The following is a 14,313-nucleotide window of genomic DNA, read 5'->3' as shown; positions in this document are numbered from 1 at the left end:
TTCTATTGTAAAAGGGTTTGCAATATCTATTCTTGTACCTGTGTCTCATTTGACATAAGTTGAAATATATTTTGTAAATAAAATTATGATTGAAAATGCTGGATCATAGAGGCAACACTATGTATAATATCTTAAAGATTGCCAGTATGTTTAACAAACTGACTATATCACTTTAAGTGCCAAGCACCAATGTATAAGGATTCCAATTTCTACATAGTGGTTGTGCAGGGCTATCTTATTGATGTTTCTATTTCCATTAATCTCTATATGTATGCAATGTCTAGGCATGATATGATCTTTTCAAGTTCTTTGCTTCTTGCTATATTATAACAGACATGTGTATTTCAGGTTTTTGATAACTTATTCAGGAAGGTTAAAGTTTTTCATTGGCATTAATATTTATAAGTATTTGACAATTTCTAAAAACACCTAACCAGCACTCTTTGACTCATTGACAAAGGAATATAAACTGAAATATATTTCTCTGTCCAATATTAAAGCTGTTAGTGTAAAATTGTTATGTTTGTAAAGGAAAGATTACACAGCTCAATGGGTCTATAAGGCACCAGATTGGATCGACATAATTATTATCATAGAATATTTAATAAGGAGTAAAATCCAATATTTGTGGAATGATATTCTCTTTAATAAGCGATAGGTTAGCCAGTATTGGGGAGAATTAAAAAAGGAACATTGATTTAAACATAACAATTTATTCAAATATTAACTTCAAGCAGGATTAAAACGTGGCATATAAATCAAAAAGAGTGATGTAAATGTAAAGCAAAGAAAGATGTCTTGACAATTTTGGAGATGAAATATTCTTAACTTAGGCATTAAACTTATAGGAAAGGAAACTTTACATAGTAGAACTCAATAAAAGTTTAAAATAAAATTTGGTCTGTGAAAGCTCATATACAAGTAGCGAATACAAATTGGGAGCAGAGGGCTCATGTATCTCATCCTAGCTACATGGGAGTCTGTGATTTGAGTATTGCAGTTTGAAGCCAGCCCATAAAATAAAGTCCCTGAGAATCTTATCTCTGATTAATTTACAAAAATCAGTAGTGAGGCATAACTCAAAGGGTAAATTGTTAACAAAATGCAATAATTCTCAGGGACCCTGATTTCAAACCCCAGGACCATATATACATGTACAAAAGTAATAGTAGTAATAGTAATAGTGATGATGATGATCATGATGATGATGATGATGGTATTGATGATAATAATGAAGGGTTCCTAGAGTCAAGGTTAAAATATTTGCAAATCCTAACTCTACATAGAACTCTCAAAACCTACTCTTAAAAAAAATTAGAAACCAGCAAAATACACCTTGTGAAAAATAAGCACAAGAAAATCATCATTAGTCATCAAATAAATGCACATTAAATATAAAATGACATCATAAAATATGGATGAGAATTACTTCATGTAATACAATAATGACCATGCTAAATGCTATCAAGAAACAAGAAACTGTGGATCATGGCAGGAATGTCAAATGGGAAAGCCACGTCTGAAAACATTGTGACAGGTTACTAGAATATGAAATATGTAACCCATAGCATAGCATAGGAATTGATCTCTTCAGGCTTTGTCTCACAGAAATAAAATGTAACATTCACCCCAAAGCCAAAACACAGAGGTTTATAGCAGCATTATTTCCTCTAAAAAATGGAAATAAATTCAGGCTTTCTTCAGGTGAATGGGAAAAGAATTGTGCTACATTCTCTAATAACAGAACCAAAAGGCAACTCGAGTGAATTCAATACAATATTAAGGCATACAATAATTGGGAATAATCTATCATATATGTGTATGCAATCTTAAATACTTATTTATTGCATGATCTAGAAGTCAGAGAAAAAAATGTGTTACCAAGATGAAACATGTTTGGTATGGGACAAAGAGAAGTAGTGGGTTTAATTATAAAAGAATAGCATGAGACAGACTCATTTTTAGTAAAGAAATGTATCTGTAAATATAGTATATTCATAGAGTTGATAACATTATATTGGATTAAAAATGTGAACAAAATCATTAAAACAGCTGAATGCTGCTTAAGGTACTTGTGAAATATTAATGTCTACTTGTGATGTCTTACAATAAAAATTTAAAGAAACTGGGAAAAGTATTCAAGGGATATCTCTGTGTTCTTATAACATCATAAAGATCCATACTAACCTCAATAGAATTTAATGATATCAAGAAAACAGAAGTCAATATTGAATTTTTACATTGAGAACTAGTCTGGGTACAAGCTTGAGATGAAATATACCTTGCTAATTAGAAAGCAGAGATTAGAAGATTGATATCAGGGCCAATTTTTACAAAAGAAGTGAGAAATTACCAAACCAAAGTAAGCTAGATAGAGTGTAATTTCCTGTTACTCACGTTTGTGGAAGCCATAGGTAAGATATCATTGCTCAAGGAAGGCTTGGCCTGAAAAATAATATAAAGTGGTTAGAGCCATAGCAACTTCAAGCACCAGTATTATCAAAGGATAAAAAAGAAGACAACAGAAAAAGGAAAGGAAAGGACAGAAAAGGAAACTATTTGCTCTTCATTCTTGTAGTTTCATGGACAGAAAAGGAATCTATTTGCTCTTCTTTCTTGTAGTTTCATGTCATTGGGTACAAGAAGTGAGAATATTTTATTTACTGTTTGAGGATTCAGGCCTCTCTAATATGAAAGCATTTATTTCAAGTAATTATTGTATTATTATTGTTTATTAACTTTTTATTAGTCCTTCTTGGCGATTGAACCCATGGCTTTGTATATATTAGTCTAGTTCTACAACTGGGCTGTACCCCTGCTCTCTTGTATAGTTTTGGAAATTGTTTATGAATTCTTCAGAAGTTAACTATTCTACTTTCCATGTTATCTTTTCTCTCCCTTTTCCTCTATGCATTTTAGATTATGTGTTGAAAAATTTCCTCAATTTTATCTTCTAAACTTAGAATGTTGCTGTTGAGTTTACAGGGAAGTCGTTTGTTATGTGACATATTTTAAAATTATATGCATATATATGTATTTCACATGTATGATTGATTCTTAAAGTTCATTGCAATAAGCATCACTTTATCTGGCCATATGCACATAGCTATTGAGCCATTGTGATCCTCTCCTAAGAAAAGCTTCCATTGTTCTTGCCATGTGAATGTTTAGAGTGCTGTTAATAATATCCAAGTGTAATTATATGTCATTTATTTTCTGTTGCATTACCTGGTAGATTTATGGATATATCTAGTTATTAGAAATGAGGAAAGCCATGTAGCATATACTTAATTGGATGTGGCTTATTTCATTTAACATCATTGTTTCTCAGTCTTTCCATTTCTTCAGGATTGGGGTAATGCCATTTTTTCCAATGGAAGCGCAGAATTCCATCAATACAACAGAATTGAAGCACCAGAAATTAATCCACACCAATAGGTACATAATCTTTGATAAGGAAGCCAGAAACACAGGATAGAAGAAAAGCAGCCTCTTCAAAAAGATGTGCTGGTAGAATTGGCTGTGCACAGGCAACTGAAGGTACATCCTTATATATCCCCCTATACCAGAATCGATTCCAAATGGATCAAAGACCTCAATGTAAGTCCAGATACCTTGAAATCGTTAACAGGAGGAGTTAGGGGGAAACATGGGGGCTCCTTGGGACAGGTCTAAACTTCCAAAGTAAGTCTGGATAATTGGGATTACATTAAACCAAATCAATCATTTGTCAGAATCAAAAGCCATTAAAAAAAGATAGTGTAGCACAGATTTATTAGGGAGCAAAGCTACAGATGAATGTCTCAGCCAATGCCTCTCTCCCTTTTCTAACTAGGTTATTCATAGTGGGTTTACATGAATGTAATATTTTTCTGGTGGGGATGAGTAAGAAAATAACTAATGCTAAAAGAGAGATAGTATGTGAACTGAGTTGTAGCTGGAGAAAGGGAGGGACTAAAGCAGGCGGGGTCTAGTTCAAAGCCTTGGCTTGGTGCCAGTTTAGTAATTTATAGCTGCACCAGGGAAGAGGGGTAAAACAGGAGTGTTTATTAAAAATGCACTGGTCTGAAACCTCAAAATAAGGACCCCAGTCTGTGTGGACCAAACAGTCTCTAACATGAGGTTCTTTTTAAATTAACAAGTACGATTTTAGATTTTTGCAGAGTGGGATGATGCATAGTTACAGACGAAGTCTGATATGTCAGGTAATCCAGTCTGCTCTTTCACATGTTACCCAATAGCCAGATTTCAGCACAAATGACTACAATGAGATTGTCTAAATTATACTGTGACTTTTACCTCTCATGAATCAAAATTCTGTCTAATAATTTCTGTCTTCCAGATGTTTTCACATTTCTCAGGATATTTTCTACTATTTTGTCTTCATTATTAATGCTCATACTACTTTTTGTTGTTGTATTGTGTGTATATGCCATTTTTAGGGCTTGAACTCAATGTTTAATGGTCTCCCTTGTGTTTTTGCTCATAGCTGATGACATGGTATTCCTTGAGCCACATCCACACCTTCTTCCTCCTGCTGGATAATTGGAGATAAGTTTTCATATTTTCGTCTGTTTGGACTGATATTGAGCTAAAATTTTCAGGTGTTAGCTTCCTGAGTTTCTATGATTCTACTACACATGAACAACTAACACCAAGCTTTGCTATACCATTATTTTAATTATGTCTTAGAAGAAAGTGGAAGAATATTGGTGTTAAGTGTGCAATTTTCAAATACAAGCTTGAATCTACTTGATATAATGTAACTGTTATCGATTTTAACAGTTAAATCAATGAATATTGCACATTCCCAAAGAAATATAATTGAAAAAATGCATAATTATTTTCTTTAAACAAGTAATGGAACTATGAACTTCTTTCACTTTACAATTCATGTTTTATATAACTTTAATTAGCAGACTTCCATCACTAAATGTAAATATATTAATTTTATACTACAAGAAGCAAAGGGATTATAGTTAAGAATAGATATTTCATCACAGCCAGAAGAAAAGTTTTTGAGCATTCTCCCTATAAAGAAATGTTACATGCAGAAATTAATGGATATGGTGTGGCTTGATCATTAAACAATATATAAATGAATGGGATTATCACTCCATACTTCATAAATGTGTAAAAAATAATTATGCTATTAGGCGCCAATGGCTCATGCTTGTAACCCTAGCTACTGAGGAGGCTAAGAGGTGAGACTCATTGTTCAAAGCCAGACTAGGCAGGAAAGTCCGTGAGACTCTTACCTCCAAACACCCACCAGAAAACTGGCTGTGACTCAAGTTGTAGAGCACTAGTCTTGAGCTGAAGACCTGATGGATATCGTCCAGGTCAAGATTGCAAGCTCCATGACCGACAAAAATTAAAAATAAACAGTTACAAATAAACAAATATTTTGTTATAAATGTTAAAATATGTATTATAAGACTTTTAGATCCTCACTAGATATACTAGTTGTCATTGAATCAATTGTGTAAATCACATATTTCTCACTCAATTCATATTTGTATGATTATATACTTATATGCCATAAGTTTAATTAACTGATACGTGATAGGCAGTGTTGTTTTAGGAATCTCCCTTGGCTTTCTAATATTAACTCTTCTACCCTAAAATAAATATGCCCTCCAACCTTGTAAGAGGTTTCATCTCATTGAAGCATAAAAGTATAAACCATAAATCATTTTTATGGAACAACTGTAACATTTTGCATGCATTTCACTTAGTTTAAGAACCAAAACTTTCAAGTCATCTTAACTGTACAAGTAATAACAAAATGTCTTCTGGTCTTTTCAGTCTCTTAAGAGATGAAAACCTTTAATTATATATCTATTTTTTTTATGCCTAACATCCTATTCCTTATGAAAAACTTTTGTGTAACCTTGTTTTCTTGATTAGAAGACAGGAACAAAGGCAATAATGAAAATAGCCAAGAAAAATATTTGAAAACAATGATATAATAATCGCAGACACTCTTGTTTTCACTGGTTTCAATGAGAATATACGTTAAAGTATCACATTTTTGTTATCATTTAAGAGCAATAATTAAACTTCAATTAGCAGTGAAGAAGGGAACAGAAAACTGAAGGCAGCTTGACTTTGAACAATCCAAAATAAGTAAAATGCTTTTATCTTGTTTTTCTATGTAGTTGCCAAAATAATAGAGAGCAACACCCAAAGTCAAGAAACAACTAAGTCAAAGCAGTGAACGTTTGTCTATAAAATAATGGTGAGGGTCTGACTCTTTCAAAGTCAGGTTTGCAAAATGGAAAAGTTTATTTGCATTAGTGTGGACGATAAAAAAATATAAAAATCCTTTATTAATGTTTTACATATCTAGACTAGGTCTTCTAATGTTGGAGAAGAGGAAAGGTATGAAAAAGTTCAAGATTGTTTGACTATTCCCCAAGATCATTCTTGTTTATCAGCTATAGCAATGCCTTGATTACTCTTAGTATCATGCTTGTTTACATTTAGAAGCATTATTTGTTGCTGGTTTATACGCTGCAAACCCTTGAGTATTAATAAAGTAATTTCCTGAGATGAAATTACCTGTGTAAACAAACCTAAAATGTCAAAGACTTAGCATAGTGGAAACTATTTTCTTGCTATATCACAATCTGTAGGTGTTGATTTTGTTTCCCATTGTTCCATGGGACCCATTTTTGTTAACTTCTTTTTCAACATCTAGTGATCCTATAACATCCTATACCATCCTGGGCTTGCTTATCTTTACTGGATTCTCTAATTTCTGTTGGAAAGTTAGGAAGGAGAGAAGATAGAGTTACTGTTTCGGTTTTACCTTTTTTTTTATTTCCTTAGAAACTTTAAATCAAAATGACATAAATTATCTTTATAATAATAAGAGACAGATTTCATTTCTATATTCTTACCCTAGCCTTCTACATAACTTTTGTACTTAGTGATCCCCAAATGTGAAAATGAATATAGGGAGCTTCTTGTTTAAATATTATTTAGGAATTCAAGACTTCATTAATGCAAGGCCCTTAGTAGTATGTACATCATATATGTGTACAAAGCTGGTGGCAACTTTTTTTATTCTCAGAAACTAGGACATGTGGTATCCTTGTAGTTGCATCAGGAAAAGGTTGTAGTTGAGTTAGCTTACCAAACCAAATCTGCTGTAAAATATTTCTACAAGATACTTGGCTCGAATAATCCATATTTATCATTTACATTTCTAAAGATCAGAAATCTAAAATACGTCTCACTAGATTAAAATTGAGTCCCCTACTGAGCTAAAATATTTTTCAGGTGATTCTAGTGGAAAAAGCATTTACTTCCTGGTCCACTTTCCAGAAACTTCAGAATCTGTGTTTTTGTCTTTTCCTTTATCTTCTAATGTAGCATCTTTACATCTTTCTGATGATTCTTACCTAATGATGTCCTTTTCGAACTACAGCTGGGACTTTTGAATATACTTTGCCCATCTGATAATTATTCAAATTTGTGTTCCTTGGGTAATGAAAGGTGATTATTTTACAACCTTACATATAAAATGTAAATCAACATTTGATGGATCAGATATTTTGGGACTATAGATATTTTGGAAAGGTATTTTACTGCCTACCACAATGAATGTGTAAGCACTCTTTCTACAGATTATAACCTGTTATGCTTTCATTAATTTTGAACAACATATTTCTTTAATAAAATGTAACTAGAAAAAAATGGGTTCCTGAAAGCATTTAATCCTGATTAAAAATTGTCATATACTAGAAATCTTACATATCAGACAGCAGCTCCTGAATCAGTTCTGACATTACCACTTTTTGTATATTCTGCGTACAATCTTCTCTTTTCAAGAGCATTTTATTGTTATCATTTTAGAATTATGGTTAATAGTTATGTGACTGCTATTTTTAAAGAATGCACCACCAATACTGGTTCTCGTCTTTTAACTTGTTTATGTGTAATCTATTTCTGAAAGAAACATAGCTATTTGAATTACATGAACTGCTTATTGACGAGTGGAGAGGAAAAGAAGGATAAAGATGTCCCTGTGTGTATGTCACGTTGAAAATGTACCTAAAAGCTATTTATCTTAACATCATATGTTTTTCATTTTGTTTGGATTCTGATAAAATTTAGCCTCTCAACTCACACAAAGTTAATGCAGTCTTATTTTATGCCTACCAAAAGCAAACAACAAATTACTATATATTTTAAATTTTTTAATTGTTAAAATTATTATTTATTATAAAACAATATTTTTAAAAAATTAGCCAAGGCAAATTGTTTATTATATTTTTAGAGTCGTGTTCAGACTCTATTGTTGAAGCCAGAAAGGGGAAAAATCATGTTTTTCTTCTTCCTTGAGGCACTCTGATTTATTTCATCTATTTTTGAAAGAATTAAATTCTGGCTTTGAAGCCTTTTGCTTGATATCCACATGTGTCATTCTTCCTTTATTAATAGGAGAATTTGGAGAAAGGATGAAAATTCTCACTAGAAAAAGGAGAAGAGGAAAAGAGAAGCGACAAATCTAGATATTTTGTTCTTCCTCATCTCAATCAAAAGTTCTTGATAATTATTGTGGAAGTTACATACAGTGCTCTAGAGTGATTAAATACATTTATAGAAAAAGTTAACCCCAGCCGGGTGCTGGTGGCTCACGCCTGTAATCCTAGCAACTCAGGAGGCTGAGATCTGAGGATCACAGTTCAAAGCCAGCCCGGGCAGGAGAGACTGTGAGATTCCTATCTCCAATAAACCACCAGAAAACCGGAAGTGGTGCTGTAGCTCAAGTGGTAGAGCGCTTGCGTTGGCTGATGAGCTGAGGGACATCGACCAGGCCCAGAGTTCAAGCCTCACGACCGACAAAAAAGAAAAAAAGAAAATTTTAACCCCTCAAGTGATCACATAGAGAATGCTTATTTATATAAAAAAAGTAATAGCGTCAAACAGGAAGTGTTATATATTTGTTTAGTACTTGTTCAGTATTTCTTAAATTCTGATGTGCTGTAGTCATACAAGAATGGTAAGAAACTAACATTAATATCACATTCTAATATTCGCTTAATTCTTGCTGTGTTTGAGTTTTGCCTCATTTTACATGCTATATTCTTCCAGTATATAAGTTGAAAAAAGATTCCCTCTGGAAGTATGCTATTTGTATAGCTAAGGGAAAAGAAGTTAGCTCTTAGACACAAACAATGGGATAGAAATCTTCCCCTAGAAATAGCTTTTGACCACTTCTGGTTCATTTTTGTAAGCTGAAGTAAGTCACATGACCCATCTTGACATTGTAGAGTAGAGGTAAATCTCACCTACAGGAAGCTGATGCAGGGCAGACTAATATGCCAAGATATGCAACACTTGCGATAAAGAGGAAAAAGTAAAGAACTCTAATGCAATCAGTCATACTGGCCATCACATGTCTCTGCAGGAAGGAAAGTATTATGTACCTTTCTTCCTAAAACTACTGATATCTTCAAATCATGTCTTTTATGCTTCCATGTTACTGGAAGTAGTGAACATCTTAATACTGAGACAGCATAAAATCTCAAAGAAAGCTGGACTAATCATTTCAACACTACATTTTATTCTGCTAGGACATGAAACCATTTTAAAGACAATACTTTATACTGGTAACTTTTTTTTCCAGAACTGGATTTTGTTAATGCATGTGACTATCCACCAGAATAAATGTCTTCATTTATCTGCATCTTGTGCAGACAAAATATTCAAGTAGATGTGGGAGTTCGTCAGTAGCACTTTTTAAAAATGCAAAAAATGTGTACTGGGAGCCAATATACATATTTTCCCAACATCACCTTCCACATCCTCCTTCTTCCTTTCTAGGAAATGTCCCCAATCAATTAAAAAGGCTTCAATTTTTGGCTCTTGAACTTGAAAGTGGAAGCAGAAAGTTATGGATGTCCGGGATGAGTTTTTATGTTTTTTTTTTATTATAATAATATAACATGCAACATCCCTATGAGTCCTGCAGGTCTTCAACACTGTACTTCTGTAGGGATGTGATAGGAATGTCAGCCTTACTGGACTTAGTATTGTTTTCCACTTCCTTTTCTACCACCTAGCCTAAATTATAATATATAGTAATGGAATGAAAAAGTTATGCCATCTTAAGAAAGTCATTTAGGGCTCTGGGAATGTGGCTTCATAGTACAGTGATTGCTTAGAATGCATGAAACCCTGGGTTCAATTCCTCAGTACCACATAAACAGAAAAGGAAGTGGTGCTGTGCCTCAAGTGGTAGAGTGCAAGCGTTAAGCAAAATAAAAGAAAAATCTGAGGAAGAGTTCCCTGGCCCTGAGTTCAAGCCCAGGACTGGGAAAAATGCATTTACCTAGTAAATGCCAAATAAAGAACCTATATTTGAATATATATTTGCTCCTTCCAATTATGACTTGACAATTGTTCTTAATTTATGTACTTTACCTATATTAGAAGGGTGTCCTGATTTAAAAAAAAGGTTTTGTTAGTAAGTCACGCAATTAATGTCAGGAATGTGGTTAGATATCAGGTAAATATTAATCCTGGAAATTCAGATTCCAGGCTTTTGAGTGGTCACTGCTAATCACAATGTGTAGGGTAGTCTAAGTCAGAATTATAAATCTTTTTGGTCAGTTTTGGCACCAAAAAGGCACCAGCTATTTAATAGTTGTGATAGAAGTGAAGGAATAAACCCAGATGGAAGAAAAAAAATGATAATTTTTACATTTTTTAAAAAAGAGGTAGCTGAGTAAAAACAGCACTATGCACGTGGTATTCAGGAAAGGAATAAGTTTATTCTTCCTTCCAGATGGCACCAGGCCATCTTGGTCCTCCACGTGTTGGGTAAAGGCCTGGGAAAGAGAGCTGGGAGATGTGGGAAAGAGAAAGAGCTGGAAAGGGAGAGAGCTGGAAAAGAGAAAAGAGCTAGAAAAGAGAAAAAAGGGCTAAAAAAGAGAGCATCTGGGAAAGAGGTAGGAAAGAGCAGAGAGAGGGCATCTGGGCTTGGGCTAGGCCTTATCTAGGGTATGGGCGCAGAAAGGTGTGGTCACATCAAATTCAGATGTGACCTCAGTGGATGCAGATGTGACTTCTTCCAGGTGTCCCAGTTGCCTAGGTAATGCAGGTACTGGGTGGAGACTTTGCTGAGAGGAGGGTGGAGTGTGTTAGCCATCCAGGAGGGGACCTTACAATAATAATAACAAAATTATACCAGAAACTGTTCTAGGGAACCATATCTGGTTATTGAAGAACTAGTTATCAACCAAGCTTATTTCTCATTACCTTTAGCATTCTATATCATTTAGGCTAATTCTTAATCTCTGTGTGATAAATTGTATGTCATTCTATGTTGTTCTTTCCTATCTGATCTCCATTGCTTTATAAAAATATCAGGCTTTCTATATTTCTATGCTAACAATTAGTTATAGTAAGTCCACCATCGCAGACATTAGAGGATGCTAAATTAAAGTCCAATAGCTCATGAGTCATTAATGTAACAGCATGGAAAAGGAAGACATATTATTTGCTACCTCAAATTTTCTGAAAAGCTGAAATGTCATCATTTGATTCAAATTTTCATTATTTGTCTACAGTGTCATTAAGTGCACATAAATGCAAATATGAGCCGGGTGCTGGTGGCTCACGCCTGTCATCCTAGCTACGCAAGAGGTTGAGACCAGAAGATTGTGGTTCAAAGCTAGCCTGATCAGGAAAGTACATGAGACACTTATCTTCAATTAGCCATCAGAAACCAGGGAGTGGTGCTGTATCTAAAGTGTTAGAGCATTCAATTTGAGCTCAAGAGCTGAGGAACAGTGCCCAGGATCAGAGTTCAAGCCCCACGACCAACAAAAAAGTCAAATATAATTTTCGTTTCCCCAAAAGGAACTACGAAGTCACTAGTAATCTTCCCAAGAAAAAAAAAATTCCAATATGATTCAATGCACCTATTTTGCTGAATTATTTAAGTTATGGCTTATTGCTGGATGTGTTCTCTTCTTTTAAAAATTGTCAAATAATACCTTTATAATAAACTTCATCTAATATTTCTTGGTTCAAAAGAGAAGTCCATACAGTTGATGTCACTTAGCTATCTTACTATCTCAGTTCAAAGCCGACCCAGGCAGGAGAATCTGTCAAATTCTTATCTCTAATTAAAATCCAAAAAATCCGGAAGTGGACTTTTGGCTCAAGCAGTAGTGTACTAGCTTTGGGAGCAGGTGGGCAGGAAAGACAAATGCTCAGGGACAGGGTCCAGCCTCTGAGTTCAAGCCCCAGAAGCGGCACAAACTAAACAAACAAACATGAAATGAAAAAAACCCCACATATTTCTTTGGACCATCCTTAAAACACTGGTTTGAAAAGAGGCTCCTTTTGCTGATCATACTCACTGGATCCTGCTTTTTGGAATCCTTATTGATATGGCGAACTCAGCACCAGAATAAAGGATGGATATCTGACTTTTACAACAAGAGAATCATCTGAGGAGTAAAATATCCATGCATAAGACATTTTAAAACTTCCGTGTTTTGTTTCTTTGTAGTAGAACATTGTACAACAATGTTATTTCCATTTTTTTCTATGCTGGTCTTCAAATTTCATATTGTTTCCTTTTGTAATACTCTCAACTAGAAGTTTACAGAAACTTTTATGAGTAAAGAGCACACTCGAAAAGTCAGGGACAGGGTTTCCTTCAAGCCTTGGATTATTTTCTTGTACAGTAAAAATGAGAGCACAAATTAACTTGAACTTTGTCATTTCTCTATGTAAAATTTCTCTCCTGGATTCAGTTTGTACTTCCTGTAAAAGTTCCTGCCAATTACTTCCAGTAACAATCTACGGTGCTGCTCCAGGCAAAATGAATGTTTTCTCACTTCATTGAAATAGCACAAAGACATCTTTGGTCATGAGGTAATATGTGTTTCAGAGACAACTTAGTAATGAGAAAATATGGAATTTACATGGCTTATAAAACATTATCCATGTACATATGGCCATATAAGATTATGTTAAGTGAAATGAGCCCCAAAATAGGGACACGACTTGTTTTTTTTTTTCTTTTTTACTATTGTTTTTAATGTATCTAACATGAATTACGTGATATTTTTTGTTTCTCTTCTATTTTCTTCCTCCATGGTATAACCACTGTTTGGTATCGGTGAACTGCATCATGCATATACATTTTTCTAATGTGGGGAGGGGAAGGGAAATAAAATGGTGAAACAAGGATACAATATGACCTGTTGTAACAATGAGATGAACAAGACACTATGTTGAAAATGAACTTTACTAGTTGGGGATAGGAGGGGAGAGTTGGGATGGTGGGGAGAAAAGGGATGGCAAGGGAAAGAAAAAAGAGAAGGTAACAATGCTCCTTAGATAATGTAGTCATTAACTTACTTATGTAACTCTAACCCCTCTGTCTATCATTTTCACAATAAAAAATATGAAAAAAAACATGACCCTGGAGTACATTAAATTCAAATTTCCTAAGTGCTCTGTAAATTAAGACCAATTTTAAGTGGGAAGAAGGTTCTCAAAAACATTTTTTTGGTCAGTGTTTGTGTTGTGCATAATTACCCAAGTGTACATAAGTTAACAGAAGGAGAAACAATAGGTATAGGAGAAAGAGAAGTTTTGTATTTAAGTATAATGGTTCAATACTCTATAGAAGACTCTGCAAATAAGACAACGTTGAAAAAATAAAGCCAAGGCCAGTATGTAGATCTATGGGAGTGACAGAGAAAGCATTACTACTAAGTGGAACATGAAGGATGAGACCACTCTCTTTCTTCTACTAGCTCTAAATCATGATAGGTAATCATGCAAATTTGTAAAAAGTAGAATGGAAGAATAATTCTGGTTCCAGGCAAGTCAGATAAAAGATCATGGACTTAACTGGAAAAAAGTCCATGTCAAGAGAGCAGGAATTATACTAGCAATAAAGTGGTGGCTAAGATCACATTTCTTTTCTTTTCTTTTCTTTCTTTCTTTTTTTATGGAAGTCAGGCCTGAATTCCAGGCCTGGGCACTGTCCCTCTATTCTTCAGCTCAAAACTTTTTCTCCACCTTTGAGCCCCACACCACTTCTAGTTTTCTTGTGGTTAATTAGAGATAAATGCCTCAGAAACTTTCCTACTGATGCTGGATTTGAACTGCAATCCTCAGATCTCAGCCTAATTAGCTAGGATTACAGGTGTGAGCCACTTGAACCCTGTTTAGGATCACATTTCTAACAGTGTACACTCAGTATATGTAATGTGTATGTTCATTTATCTTTATATGAACTCGAGTTAAAAATCTGTGCTACAGCTTAGATTT

This window comes from Dipodomys merriami, unplaced genomic scaffold (assembly GCF_024711535.1).
Source record: "Dipodomys merriami isolate MVZ:Mamm:240054 unplaced genomic scaffold, mDipMer1.0.p SCAF_181, whole genome shotgun sequence".
NCBI lineage: Eukaryota > Metazoa > Chordata > Mammalia > Rodentia > Heteromyidae > Dipodomys > Dipodomys merriami.
Note: the sequence above shows the minus strand (reverse complement) of the source record.